This window comes from Crocuta crocuta, unplaced genomic scaffold, assembly GCF_008692635.1.
Source record: "Crocuta crocuta isolate KB4526 unplaced genomic scaffold, BGI_CrCroc_1.0 scaffold93, whole genome shotgun sequence".
NCBI lineage: Eukaryota > Metazoa > Chordata > Mammalia > Carnivora > Hyaenidae > Crocuta > Crocuta crocuta.
In genome coordinates, this window is record NW_027529641.1 from 7232442 (window position 1) to 7248421 (window position 15980).

General features: G+C 40.7%; 1 non-coding gene across 1 annotated transcript; it reads left to right on the forward strand.

The window, feature by feature from the left end:
- Positions 1–15246: 15246 nt before the first annotated feature.
- Positions 15247–15353, forward strand: LOC144230219 (U6 spliceosomal RNA). The gene has a single exon (XR_013334730.1). It is a non-coding gene; the product is annotated as a U6 spliceosomal RNA (small nuclear RNA).
- Positions 15354–15980: the final 627 nt, after the last annotated feature.

Sequence of the window (15980 nt, forward strand, 5' to 3'; positions counted from 1 at the left end):
AGACAGAGTATGGGCAGGGGGAGAGGCAGAGACAGAGAGGGAGACACAGAATCCTAAGCAAGCTTTAGGCTCTAGCTGTTAGCACAGAGCCCAACGCAGGGCTTGAACCCATAAACTGTGGGATCATAACCTGAGCCAAAGTCAGACGTCTAACCAACTGAGCCACCCAGATGCCCCCATTCAGTTTTTTTTAATTTAAAAGATTATTTTATTAGAAGCACAAAATAATAATCATAAAAGAAACTTTGTGATAGTGAGGTGAAGTCTTCTAACAAAACACAACATACTGAAATACAACACTGTGCCTGCTTTCCTTTTTTTTTTTTTTTTTAAAGACTTTATTGTTCAGGGCAGTGTTAGGTCCACAGTAAAAGTGAGCAAAAAGTACATAGTTCACCTATACCTCCTGTACCCACACATCCACAGCCTTGCCCACACACCCTGCACAAGAGTGGCACATTTGTTACTGCCTTTTTACTGTCCCCATTGTTTTGTCTTTTCCAGAATGTCATAAAGCTGGAATCATATAATAAATACCCTCTTCAGATTGGCTTCTTTTCATTTAGTAATATACATTTAAGTTTGACAGTGTCTGTTCATGACTTGATAGCTCATTTCTTTTATTGTTTAATAATATATCATTGTCTGAATATACCACAGTTAATTTATCCATTCACCTACTGAAGGACACATTGATTGCTTCCAAGTTTTGAATGACAAATAAAGCTGTTATAGATCCATGTGCAAGTTTTGTGTGGACATAATTTTTCAACTCATTTGAGTAAATAAATACCAAGGAGTGCAATTGCTAGATTGTATGGTAAGTGTATATTTAGTTTTGTAAGAAACTGCCAAACTGTTTTCCAAAGTGGCTGTACCATTTTGCTTTTCCAACAGGAATGCATAAGAGTTCTTATTGCCTCACATCCTTGCCAGCATTTGATGTTGTCAATGTCTTAAATTTGGATGCCACTAGATGTATGGTAGTATCTTGTTGTTTTCACCTTTACGTTTACCTTTAAGTGTTCAGTTTTCACCTTTAAGTTTGATCTTAGCTATAGATTTTTCATAGATGCCCTTTATGAGATTGAGGACATTCTCTTCTCTTTCTAGTCGGTTGAGAGTTTTTATCAGGAATGGATGTTGATTTTGTTAAAAAAATTTTTTTGCATCAAATGGGATGGTTATGTGATTTCTCTTTTCTAGTTTGCTAAATGATGAATTACACTCACCGATTTTCAAATGTTAAATGTTGCATTCCTGGTATTATCCCTATTTGGCAATGATGCAAATTTTAATTTTTTGTTAGATTCATTTTGCTAAACTTTCTTAAGTATTTTTGCATCAATTTTCATAAAGGGTACTTGTCTGTAGTTTTATTTTCTTGCAACATCTTTGGTTTTGGTATCAAGGTGATGCTGGCCTCATAGAAAGATTTGGAGAGTATATCCTCTCCTTCAATTTTCTAGAAGAGTTTGTGTAGAGTTGGTATTATTTCTTCCTTAAATGTATGGCACAATATACCAGTGAAGTCTACTGGGCCTGCAGTCATCTTTTTAGAAAGGTTTTTACTTACAAATTAAATTTCTTTAATAGATCTATTCATATTCAGATTATGTATTTATGATTCATATGATCTGTTTCAGATTCAGATTATTTCTTTTTAAAAATTTTTATTGTGAGGGGCGCCTGGGTGGCTTAGTCGGTTAAGTGTCTGATTTCAGCTCAGGTCATGATCTCATGGTTCATTAGTTCAAGCCCCGCATCGGGCTCTTTGCTGACAGCTAGCTCAGAGACTGGAGCCTGCTTCAGATTCTGTGTCTCCCTCTCTCTCTGACCCTCCCCTGCTCATGCTGTCTCTCTCTCTCAGAAATAAATAAAACATTAACATCTTGGTGTCCCAAGATTTTTATTTTTTTAAATATGAGTATTGGATACTACAGATTTCTCTCCACATACTGCTTTCATTGCATCTCACAAACTTTGATGGGTTGCACTGATTTTGATTCAGTTCTCTTTCAATTTCTTTTTTGAGCCATGGGTTATTTTTAAATGTGGTATTTATTTTCTAAATATTTGGGGGATATTCCAGCTATCTTTACATTACTACCTTTTTATTTAATTCCCTTGTGGTCAGAGAACAAACAATACTTTGTTTGACTTAAATGTAGAGATTTTTTTTTCTTAAGAATATAGCCTATATTAGCAAAATTTTGCACTGCAAAATAATGTTGTTAGGTGGAATATTCTATAAATATCAGTTAGGTCAAGTTGGTTGAATGCTTTGTGCAAGTCCTCTATATCTTTGCTAATTTTCCATCTACTTGTTCTTCAAATTATTGAGAGTAAGATGCTGAAATCTCTAATTATAATTTCGATTTGTCCATTTCTCCTTATATTTATATTCGCTTTTGCTTTATGTATTTTGATCGGTTATGATGTACATTGATGTCTATGCTTGTTTTGTATGTTCTTGTTAAATTGCCTCCTTTATTTTTATGAAATTACCCGCTTTATCTCTGATAATATTCTGTGCTCTGAAATTTATCTGATAACCACTCTTGATTTCCTGGTACTGGCATGAGCATAATGTATTTTTAGGTCTGTTTTTTTCACCTTTTATGCCTTCTTTTAAGTTTTATATTTAACTTGCTCATATCTGTACTTTAATGTGTTTCTTATAGGAAGCATATAGTTGAATCTTGATTTTTTTATCCATTTTGACTGTCTCTGCCTTTTGATTGGGGTTGTTTATAACATTTACATTAAGTGTGATTATTGATATGTTTAGGTTTCAGTATATCACCTTGATATTTGTTTCATCTTTCCCCTGTTTTTGTTTTCTTCTGCTGTCTTTTGGATTGAGTGTTTTTATTATTTAATTTATCTCCTTTGTTAGCTTATTAGCTACAACTTTTAGTTTTCTTATTTTAGTGGTTGCTTAAGGATTTATAGTACACATCTTTAACTTATCACAGTTTAACTTAAAGCCATATTATACCATTTATGTATAGTATAAGAAGTTTACAAGAGTATATTACCGTTCTCTTTTTCCTGAACTTTGTGCTGTTGTTCCTACATTTTACAGATGTTATAAATTTTATCCCCTATGGTTATGATCTTCATGTTGAAACATTAAAGAATACTTTTAAAACAAGAATATAAGTCTTATATTTATTCACATATATATCATTTATGGTGCTTTTTATTCCTTTGTGCAGATTTGGAATCACTCATGACCTAGAATCTAGGATCATTCTCTTTTTATATTCATGACTTCTTTTATGACTCTTATAGTGTGTCTGTTGTTGATAAATTCTTTCTGGTTTAGCATGTCCAAAAAAGTCCTCATTTTGCTTTTGTCTTTGCAGTATATTTTCACTATGTATAGAATTCTAGTTGGACATTTTTTTTCTTTCAGTACTTACATAGGTTACTCCACTGTCTTCTCACTTGCTTTGTTTCCAACAAGAAGTTGTTAACACTTCCATATGAATGCAATGTACATTTTTCTGGATGCTTTTGAGATTTTCTTTCTATCTCTGATTTTAAGCAATTTGATTATGATGTGCGTTTGTGTAGTTTTCTTTGTTTCTTAGGGTTTACTGACTTCCTTAATCTGTGAATTTATAATTTTCATCAAATTTGGGGAAATTAGGGTCATTATTTCTTCAAATATTTTTTTTCTGTCTCTTACCCCATTCCACCCTGCTATCATTTCCTTGTCACATTTGAATTACATATATGAGAGTGGACCCGCAGCTTGGGACTGGGAGATTGGTGGTCACATTTCAAGGCTGCTAAGGAGACCCCCCTGGGGGCAAGACAGCGGAAAAGTAGGGAGCTCCGTGCATTGCACTCGCCCACGTATCTCACACGGAAAAGATCTGAAGCCATAGGAAACCTTACAGAACCCAAGAAATTGGGAGAAAAAAGATGCAGAATCCACGAGAAAGCCTTCTAACTTGAGTGCGAAATGCGGAAGATAAAATCGGGCCGGGATAGCAGACTCAAGGGATGGAGTGATCCCCCTCTGTGGGGAGTGAGAGGGGAAAAAGAGAGAGTCCGAAACTACTCAAGATATGGTCCCTGTTGCTGGGAAACAGAAAAACCTCCGCTTGGGGTACAGAGGGACCGTGCGCGTCAAAACCCTGCATGCCAGGTCCCCGCACGCCAACTCATCCCGGAGGGGCTGCGCGCGCGCACTGCTCCTTTGTACTCCTGGCTCGGCTGGATCCCTGGAGGAACCGCATGCGTACCTCCGCGCTCCTGGCTGGCTGGAACTCTAGAGGGAAGGCGAAGGGCTTAAAACTGGGAGATTTACCTACGATTTCATGTTTCAGGTGACAAGACACAGAGGGACCTGGTTTCCCTCTCTCCAGCGGGCCTGCGTGCCCCCCAGGCAAACCCCTGTCCTAATTCGCCAACCCGACCTGGAGGAGAAGGGAACAGCGATTCTGGCTCCACCCCAGGGCTAGGCGAGAGGCTTGGAATTGCCCCGAGGGGATCGCCTGCGAGGTTCTGTCTACGGCAATTTCAGTGGGGTGCACGGACTGGGACTTGGAAACTAGGCCTGGCCTGGGTTAAAGAGCATGACCCACTTTGGCTGTGCCCCCAGCACGGGGAGTTTGCACACTCAAAAAAGTGAGGTACAGGGGAGCCTGGGTGACTTAGTTGGTTAAGCGTCCAGCTTTCACTTAGGTCATGATCTCGCGGTTCGTGGGTTCGAGCCCCACGTCCGGCTCTGTGCTGACTGCCAGCTCAGAGCCTGGAGCCTGTTTCGGTCTGTGACTCCCTCTCTCTCTGACCCTCCCCTGCTCACACTGTATCTCTCTCTCCTAGGAATAAAATAAAAATATATATATATCTTAAAACACCGAGGTGCAGCGCTTGGTTCAAGAAGGGACTGGAGTGCCTCCACTCTCCTCCCCACAACCACCAAGGCAGAACTCCTGCCTGACGCATTGGATCACACCACGCCCATGCCTGCTAGAGAACTGCCCTCCTCTTTTTTCTTTTTCTTTTTCTCTTTTTCCCAGAACACTGACCTGATTAACTCTGGTCACCGACTTGCTTAAACAGTCACATCTAGTCCATTCTGTAGATGTAAATTCTACACCTACCGACATTTTCAGCTATTTCTCTCAGGAGTAATTAGACTATATAGTTTCTCTGGATAGTACCAGCGTCCTTCTCTCACCTATCCAACCATATTCCACCCTTTAGCTCTTTGAAAAAAGCTTCTTATCACGTCTGCCTGTTCATTCTATTTCCAATTTTCCCTAATCCCACCCTGTCTTCTCTCTCTCTCTATGCTCTTCAACAAGCACTGCATACACCTGGCTATTTAATTGTAGCTGGGAAATCCGGTTATATGCTTTAAACCGTTCTTTGTCCATCGGTTTTCTTCTTTTTTCCTTTTCTTTTCTTCTTTTTGACCTTTTTATGTATTTTTTATTCTCTATTATTCGCCTTCCTTCCTTCGTCTTTTCTCTTAACTTTTTCGTTTTCCCTCTCGGTTTGCATGTTAGTTGGATTTGTCTGTGTGTTTGTGGGCCTCTGATCCCTGTGTGTTTGTCTGTCTGTTTTCTTCTCCAGGGCTACCTCAAGAAACAAGCCAAAGTACACATGGTGGAGAGTCCCAAATATTATTACGAGTAGGAAAAATAAAATAACCAAGGTATCAACAAGAGAGAAAAAGAGATACCATTCAAAAAACACTCTCTGAAAGGAAAGGTCCTGGACAGTCAAAGACTCTTCTTGGATAGAGCAGTGCTCACAGGTGCAGAGAGCATAACAAGTCTTTAAAACTAACAAGAGCCAGAAAGCTAGCTAAAGTGATGAAACAAAAGAGCTCTCCTCCAAAGAAATTCCAAGAAGAATTGACAGCTAATCAACTGCTCAAAACAGATATNTTACGAGTAGGAAAAATAAAATAACCAAGGTATCAACAAGAGAGAAAAAGAGATACCATTCAAAAAACACTCTCTGAAAGGAAAGGTCCTGGACAGTCAAAGACTCTTCTTGGATAGAGCAGTGCTCACAGGTGCAGAGAGCATAACAAGTCTTTAAAACTAACAAGAGCCAGAAAGCTAGCTAAAGTGATGAAACAAAAGAGCTCTCCTCCAAAGAAATTCCAAGAAGAATTGACAGCTAATCAACTGCTCAAAACAGATATAAGCAGCATAAATGAACAAGATTTTAGAACAATAATCATAAAATTAATCGCTGGGCTGACAAAAAGCATGGGGGACATCAAAGAAACTATGGCTACAGACAACATGGAGAATAAAAATAGGCATGATGAATTTAAAAATGCGATAAATGAGATACATAATAAATTAGAGGCGTCCAATGCATGGATTGAAGAGGCAGAATGGAGAATAAGTGATTTGGAAGACACTATTATAGAAAAAGAGGAAGCAGAAAAAAAGAGATGAACTGACCCAGGAACATGAAAGAAGAGTTCGAGAGCTCAGCAATACGATCAAACGCAACAATATCCATATCATAGGAATCCCAGAAGAGAAAGAGAGGGAAAGGTGCTGAAGGAGTCCTGGAACAAATTATAGCAGAGAACTTCCCCAACCTGGGGAAGGAAGTAAACGTTGAAATACNTGTCAAAGGCAGTACTAAGAAGAAAGTACATTGCACTCTAGGCGTATTTCAAGAAAGTAGAAAAAGCGCAAGTCCAAAATCTAACAGCTCACCTAAAGGAAGTAGAGGCAGAGCAACAAGAACGCCCTAAACCCCGTAGAAGAGAAATAGTAAAAATCAGAGCAGAAATAAACAACATAGAGACCAAAGAAACAATTGAACAGATCAATGAAACCAAGAGTTGGTTTTTTGAAAAAATAAACAAAATTGACAAACCTCTGCCAGGCTTCTCAAAAAGAAAAGAGAGAGCACCCAAATAGACAAAATTATGAATGAAAATGGACTTATTACAACCAACCTCTCAGAAATACAAGCAATTATCAGGGAATACTATGAAAAATTATATGCCAACATTGGACAACTCAGAAGAAATGGACAAATTCCTAAACACACACTCATTACCAAAATTCACACTGGAAGAGATAGAAAATCTGAAGAGATCCATAACGAGTGAAGAAATCAAATCAGTTATCCAAAATCTCCCAGCAAATAAGAGCCCTGGATCTGATGGCTTCTCTGGGGAATTCTACCAGATGTTTAAAACAGAATTACTCCCAATNCCACATCAAAAAAAGATAAAAACCATATGATCTGTCGATAGATGCAGAAAAAGCATTTGACAAAACACAGCATCCCTTCTTAATAAAGACTCTCGAGAAAGTTGGGATAGAAGGAACCTACTTAAACATCATCAAAGCCATCTATAAGAAGCCTTCAGCTAACATCATCCTCAACGGGGAAAAACTGAGAGCTTTCCCCCTGAGATCAGGAACACGACAGGGATTTCCACTCTCACCACTGTTGTTTAATATTGTTCTGGAAGTCCTAGCATCAGCCATCAGAAAACAAAAGGAAATCAAAGGCATCAGAATTGGCAANAATAAATAAATAAAAATAAAATAAAATAACGAATTACATATATGATAGGCTCTTCATATTGTCCTGCAGTTCACTGATGCTATATTCAGGGTTTTTTGTTTTGTTTTGTTTTTCTGTCTATTTTTTTCCTCTATATTTTATTTGGATAATCTTTTTTGGTATGTTCTTAAGCTCTTCTTTTTCTTTTTCTTTTTAATTTTCTTTTCTTTTATTTTTGAGAGAGAGAGCGTGAGTAGGGGAGAGGCAGAGAGAGAGGATAACAGAGGATCTGAAGCGGGCTCTTCACTGAGAGCAGCAAACCCAATGCAGGGCTCAAAGTCATGAACCATGACATCATGACCTGAGCTGAAGTGGAACACTCAACCTACTGAGTCACCCAGACACTCCTCTTCTTTTTCAGTGTCTAATATACTGCATTTTTTATATTTTGAATTTTGACTGATTCTCTTTTCTGTCTCTGATATCTCTACTTAGCATGTTACATTTTTCTTCTACCTCCTTGAACGTATGGAATATGGCTATATTAACTATTATCTACCTCTGTCATCATAGTCACTTCTGGGCTTCTTTATACTGATTTTTTTTTCATTATGGACTATATTTTCTAATATATTTGCTAAATTTTTAGATGATTCCAGCCATTGTAAATTTTACCTTATTGGGTGATGGATGTTTTTCTATTTGTATTAATATTCTTTTTATTTATTTATTTATTTATTTATTCATTCATTCATTCATTTTTAATGTTTATTTATTTTTGAGAGAGAGAAGGAGAGAGAGTTAGTGGGAGAGGATCAGAGAGGGAGGAAGACACAGAATCCAAAGCAGGTTCTGGGCTCTTAGCTGTCAGCACAGACCCTGATGCTGGGCTTGAACCCACAGACTGTGAGATCATGACCTGAGCCGAAGTTGGATGCTTAAATGACTGAGCCACCCCAGGTGCACCTATTTGTATTAATATTCTTAAACTTTGCTTATATGCACTTAAGTTACTTGGAAACATTTTTATAGTTTTGAGGTTTGCTTTAAACTTTGCTTGGCTGCACCAGAGCAACCTTTGCTCCCTACTAAAGCAATACCCTTTTGGGAATTCTACCTAATTCCCTATGAATCATTAGGTTTTCTACTTTGGCTGGTGGCAATATGAACTCTTTCCAGCTCTGAGTAAGTTTCAGATTTGTTCTCTCTGCTCTTTTGTGGTAGTCCTTCCCAAGCCTCGTGTCACTTCTTCATATGCATACACTTATCAGTACTCAGATGAAGACTCCTGGGGGTCTTTGAAGATCTCTAAAGCTCTCTACCTCCTGTAGCTCTCTCTTCTCCAGTATCTGCTCAGTGAACTCTAGCTGCTTTGACCTTGCCAGGCTTCCAGCTCTGTCTCTTCAATTCAGAGAGGCCAGTAGGCCCAACCTAGGCTCCTCCTCCCTGTGCTGAGGCCTGGAAATTCTCTTCAGGCAGTACTCTGGGCTAACCTTAGGACTCACTTCTTTTGTTTCCCCTCTTTCAATTATCACCACCAATGTTGCCTAATGTCTAATGTCTGAAGGTCAGTTTCATCTATTTTTTCAGATTTTTAGTTGTTTCAAGCAGAGTGGACAAATCTTGTTCCTGTTACCCTACAATCAACTAAAACAGACATACAGTAATCTTGTTTGATGGATAAATTTATTTTTGGTATTTCAATTATTATTTTTAAGCTTTCTCCACTCATTGCATTGTTTCTCTTCCAGGTTTCCTTTTCCTTTCTGCTTCTGCTTGTCTTCCTTCCTGTTACAGCTTTTCCTCACATGTTGAGTGATCCTTGCTTGCTTGCGATAATATTTTGCGTGTATGAAGGAGGTTCTAAGCATCTGATTGACAGAGCTTGCCAAATACTGGGATTCAAAATGGGTGACCTGGTTGAGCTACTTTATAGGGGAAGCCCCAGCTATCAATATCTGGAGATCTTGTCTATTTTTCTGCACAAAGCTCCCAGAGTGTTTAAAAAATCTCCATTCTCCTGCATTTGTTGTATCATCTTGTTTGTCAGTGTTTGTGGAGCAGCAAGAAATAAGGAAACTGAGAGGTCTCAGCCTTCAGTATGTAGACTCTGTCCAAACCTCCTCATTTTAGTTTCAATACCCTAGCTTCTTGGTGCCTGGTGTTCCCAAGTCTAGAGTCTCCATGGTTCAGCTTCTCAGAGAAGAAAGCTCTGATCTGCTAGGAAGAAAGGGTGATGGTGACTTGAGTGCAAAGGATGAGGGAAGGGATCCTGGGAAGTTTCCCTACTTTTTACATAGATTTTCAACAAATCTTCCTCATTTGAGCATCTCTCAATCCCTTCATTGAGAGTTAGCAGATGCTTACAAGTCCTGAGTCCTCTTCGGTTTCTGTATTTTCTTAGAGATTAATGTAGGCGTCACCTTTCTTGGGTCTATTAACAGCTTCCACTCATCCAGCTGTCTCCCAGCTTCTGATTTTGTGGATACAAAATCATCCCCAAATTTCTCTGAGGATACTAACTATATTTGTCAAGTTCTCTTTGTTTCGTAGGTTATCTCTGTTTTTCTATGGGGTTAGCTATTTTGTTCAGTATTCTTATCTTTTTTTTTCAGATGGCCAGCTTTCTCGTGGGACTCGTCCTTGGTCTTCTGTTCATATTTTAGGATGAAGGACCGTATTTACAGTAGCTGGCATGTTGTGTCTCTTCAATAGTCCATACTCTTGAGTTAATGACAGGCTTGAATGGAGACAACATGTGAACATGTGTAAGGATAGATCTGTGCATCTGTAGACATTGTCTTAGGGTTCACAAATAGCATTTTGGTACTACTTGGAACCATCTCTAGATATTAGACTAGGAGAGCACAAATACCTACACTAACCACCTTGGATCGCCTTGGTCAAATGTCTTTAGGAAGAGCCTTCTGCTTTGTTAGTTTGTTAGTTTGTCAATTCTGCTTTGTTAGTTTGCCTAAGAGATAAAGATCTGATTGTCAGTCTCTCCCTGTGGGGTGGGGAAGGGTTTGGGGATGAGACTGACTGACACAACTGTTTTGTTAACATACCTTTAATTAAACATTCTGTTTGATTTCTTTCTTTCTTTCTTTCTTTTTTTTTTTCATTTTTCAGCTGTTATCCCACAGCCTCTCCCTGTTCTGTTGGGAGGATTGGACACTCTATGAGCCCACCACCATGTTCTCTGAGCATCCATGCTTGGCTCTGTCCCATTGGTTATCTATGCCCTGTATCCATTTTAATATCTTGTTTACCTATTACCCTTTCTTCAACCCTCCCCCCTTCCTGTTTTGGGAGATTATTTCATTTTGTACCTCTTTATTGGGATTTGGAAGAAAAAAGAAAAATCCATGTGTAAAATCCACCATCTTAAATCAGAAGTCTGTTTTTCCCTAGTTTTATGAGCCCTTAAGCTTCCACAGAATAAACACATAATTGCTTTTTCCTTACCCCAGGAAAATGTCTAAGTTTGAATCAACGAACCTTCCAAGTTCTTGAGCCAACCAGTGCAGTGTGTCTGTGATGCACAGACTTTATGTCCACCGATTTACGGGTTGAGGGGGTGGGGAGAGCATAGTCATCTGGGATGGATCTGAAGACAGACTTGCTGTAACAAGATATGTAACTCTCAAGGATTAAGGAATACTGAATTATTGCATAAGAAAACTGAAGCTGCATCTTGGAGTCAAACTGAGCTGGAGCCTGAGCAAATTGGTCCTTGGGTGATTCTATCGCACAATAATACATTATCTGAGGCCCTTTGCTGGAGGGGGGTTGCTGCAATATCTATCTAAGGGACTTGTTGTTCAGATGTATGCAGCTCCAACCCATCATCCTGGTGCTGTCGTTGCACTGATACCAGAGTCCCCACAGGTGAGGTGTTACACAACAGGGGGATGGCTCCCAGAGGAAATAAAAGATCTGCAAGAAAATTCCTAATAATTACTGGGAAAAAAATAGCTACCATGCTGAATATAAAAAGTCGTCTCCTCCTCTGCGCATCAACTAGGAAAGAATATAGATACTCACTTTGCTTCTCGCAGGTTATCACCCACTCTCATATAATATGTTTGGATATAAGTAAGAGTAATTCATCAAACCACCCTCCAAATTAAAAACAAAAATCTTTATTTCCTGAGTGTCTCTGAACCTTCACAGGTTTAAAGATGGATAAGCATTAAAATGTCACAATCTCCTGAACTTTGTGCTTTTAAATTTCCTGTTTCACAACTACTGAGATATAATTTCAAGTGCAAAAATATCTGTCAGGGAGGATATTAAACAACTCCACACCTTCAGCTGTTCTGTCTTCAGCTATTTACAGATATGTTTCAAAAACATACCATTTAAGTATGAACAGCAACTTCCTGTTAAACTTTGGATGTAGCAACCAGCAAGAAATATGGCCCCCGGTGGTGAGGGAGGAAAAAATAGTTTCTGTATACAAAGCCCTAACATAATAAACAAGCAGAAGCACTTCCTGATAAATAGCGCCAAGCAAACATTCATATCCTTGCCTCCGCTGTATTCAAAATATTTTTACTAGACCAAGTGCAAAGTATTATTATCATTAATATTAAGTTTATCCTTTTTGGAACTGATCCAGGCTCCAGTTCTTCCAGAAGGTCTGGTAGGAGCCAAGGGTATGGACGTTAATCATGGCAGTTACTTTGGTTTTAATTCTCTTCATATAAATGTTGCAGAGCTGTGGATGGATATTAACATTACTGTGCTTGATGAAACCCACGCCCAAAAGCCCCGGGCCCTGCAGCAACCATCCCACAAAATCATCAAAACGGAAATTCCAGGACAGTAAACAGGCAGAATGCAGATCCAGCGACAGTCTCTGAAGGCAGCACCAGGAAGAAAGGCAAGGACAATGGCAAAGATATCTGGGTCCCCACTGGTTCCCTCTAGCCACCATGCCAGGAACCCAGCTTGGGCAGAAACATAGGCACCCAGGACCCAGGACCTTAAAGAAATCCCCCATTTGTGTTCTCATTGTTCACCTCAGTGAAATGTAAACCTGGCTGTTCTCTTTATTTAAACCCAAGACAAAACACTTTTTATTGACATGTTACATACATCCAGAAAAGTGTACACATCATACACGCACAGTCTGATGAATGTTCACAAACTGAATCCAGCCCTATAAACAGCATCCAGACTGAGATGTAGAATATTAGCTGCCCCCAAGAAGACTCGCGTCTTCCTCATGTCTGCTTAGAGTCATGACCTGCCCCGGCTCCAGGGATGACCACTCTCTGGGCATCCTTTTTTTAAACATATATTCCTGGACAGGAAATTGGAGCTCCAGAAATTAGATGAAGTAAATTAAGTGCAACTTTGTACCTGTGTATTGGAATTGAGGACACAAACCCCAAAAACGACTAGCAGTACTCCCCAGTGATCTTTCTCAGCATTCCTCCAGGACAGGTGAAGGTTTTGTGGTGGGAGGAGAGAAGTGAGAGAGGATGGGAAAATGCTGTTCACGTGAAAAGGCGTGGGAGAGACAGAGCTCCACAGCATGTCAAGTCCCTGAGGGAAAATAAATCTTGGCCAGATTGGCCTGTCAGGCTGAGCAGACACCAGGTAGAGGCGGCAGCCTCAGAGTTTCATGTCTCAATCTGCCACTGGCCACCTGGCTTACCAAGCAGCTGAACAGCAATTGTGAATGTCTGCTTGGACACCACCATCACCACCCCTATGATCTCCCACTATGGCCCATTGCCCTGCTGACTTCAGACCATGAGCAACTTCCCGGGCAGGCTGCAGTCCAGTCCTCCAGAAGCTCAGAACCAACTTGGGAAGACAAACGGGCAATGGGGTCAACACCACCCAGTGCAGGGTGGGGGGTGTGTGATGGGCAGGCACAAAGCCCACAATAAGGACTTCTTCATGTGTATTACTATAACTGTTCAACACATGTTTCTTGAGTGAACCAGAACATGAATGAATGAATGAATGAATGAATGAATGAATTCATAAAGCACCTCCCATCTTTCCTGAACTGGGAGCAAGCCTGATAGCTGGCTGGTTTGACCTGCAAAAGAGTGGCCTATCCAAGGACCAGAAAGCCTGAGTGACCATAGGGCTAGCTGAACTGCAGACAGTGCTCAAGGAAGAGGTCTGGTCAAGGTGAAGCTCCAATTAACACTAGTTTGGACAATAAAGACATTGTGTTACTTCAAAAAAATAAAACCCAAAAACTTGGGAGGCAGGCGGTTCTCAGGTGTGTTCAGTGCCCAGCAAGGTCACTGAGGGCCTTTCTTCCATACTCCTACTCTGTCCCCCCAGCTGTTGGTGCTATTCATCATATCATTGAATGCTCTGCAGCTTTTATCAGCGAAGGAAAAGCAAATGTCCCCCTATTTCTTAGTGGCCAAAGATGGTCACCTGACCTACAGGGAGGTTGAGAAAGGGAGAATCTGACCGCTGTAGAGCCATTCTCCTCAGATCTTTGGGGGATACAAGGAACATGGTTAGACTCTGCTGGCACATCTGAGAGCCTCTGTGCACTGCCTAAGTGCCTCCAAGAGCCAGTGTGACTCAGTGAAGAACACAGGAGTGTAATGTCCAGGACTGCTGTGCATCCTTGAGCAGGTCACTGAGATCTTGACCTCCTCTTCATTCCAATGGTGCAGCTAGACAGCAGAACCAACAAATCCTTCCCAGTCATGAGAGTCATGGCTCCATAATTTGTGTTCCCTCTGCCCAGATGAGATGCCCCAGTGGAATTGTGTTAGCTTGTTCCAAAAATGACAAGGTTGTGGAAAAAAAAAAAATCTAGGAACATAGCTCATGTGTTAGAGCTGGCATTGCTGCATATTCTAGAAATTATGTTAATTATAACACATTAAAAAAAACCAATACAATGATCATCATACTGTGGGTTGAGTTGTGTCCCTGAAAAAGATATGTTGAAGTCCTAACCTCCAGTACCATTGAACATGATCTTATTTCGAAATAGGATCTTTGCAGATGTGATCAAGATGAGGGCATACTGAATTGGGGTGGAGCGGGGTAGTTATCCAACATGACTGGTGTCCTAATAAGAAGAGAAGACAGGCATACTCAAGAGGAAGGCCAGGGGACAGTGGAGGCAGGGAAGCTGGAGCCACCAGAAGCTGGAAGAAGGAAGGAAGAATTCTCTCCAGCATCTTCAGAGGGAGTGTGGCCATGCAGACACCTTGATTTTGGACTTCTAGAGTCCAGGAGTATGAGACAACAAATTTCTATTGTTTTAAGCCACCTAGTTTGTGGTACTTTGTTACAGCAACCCTCAGAAACTAATACAGATAGGGGGTGCTTGGGTGGCTCAGTCAGTTGAGCATCCGACTTCATCTCAGGTCATGATCTCACAGTTCATGAGCTCAAGCCCCATGTTGGGTTCTGGGCTGATGGCTCTAAGCCTGGAGCCTGTTTCAGATTCTGTGTCTCTCTGTCTGCCCCTCCTCCAGCCGTTTTCTGTTCTCTATGTCTCTCAAGAATAAATAAACATTAAAAGAGAGAGGTGGAGAGAAACCAACACAGATAATAATATTTAATATCCAGGCTATAGCAAGACACTGAGGAGTTGTCTGTGTTCTCCTCCATATTCCAGGAAATAAGTAGGAGAGCAATGCAGTGGAATTCATCTTTACCCCAGGCCAATGTCACCAGAAACCCTCAGGGAGAGGCATTAAGGTGTAGGAGGTAAGAGCCTGGACTCTGGTGCTCACTTTGGCAGCACATATACTAAAACTGGAAAGAAACAGAGAAGATTCGCATGGCCCCTGCGCAAGGAAGACACGCAAATTCGTGAAGCGTTCCATATTTTTGGCTAAAATGAGCAAATCGGAGACCTCTAGATGCTGGCGAGGATGTGGAGAAACGGGCACCCTCCTACACTGTTGGTGGGAATGTAAACTGGTACAGCCCCTCTGGAAAACAGTGTGGAGGTTCCTCAGGAAACTAACCATAGAACTCCCCTATGACCCAGCAATAGCACTGCTAGGAATTTACCCAAGGGATACAGAAATGCTGAGGCATAGGAGCACATGTACCCCAATGTTCATAGCAGCACTCTCCACAATAGCTAAAACATGGAAAGAGCCTAAGTGTCCATCAACAGATAAATGGATCAAGAAGATGTGGTTTATCTATACCATGGAATACTACATGGCAATGAGAAAGAATGAAATCTGGCCATGTGTAGCAACATGGATGGACCTTGAGGGTGTTATGCTGAGTGAAATAAGTCAGGCAGAGAAGGACAAATATCATATGTTTGCACATATAGGAGGATTAGGAGGAACTTAACGGAGGACCATGGGGGAGAAGAAGGGGGGAAATGGTGGGGGAGAGGGAGAGAGTCAAACCATGAGAGACTCTTGAATGCTGAGAACAAACTGAGGACTCATGGGTGGGGGGGGGGAGGGAGGTGATGGGCATGGAGGAGGGCACTT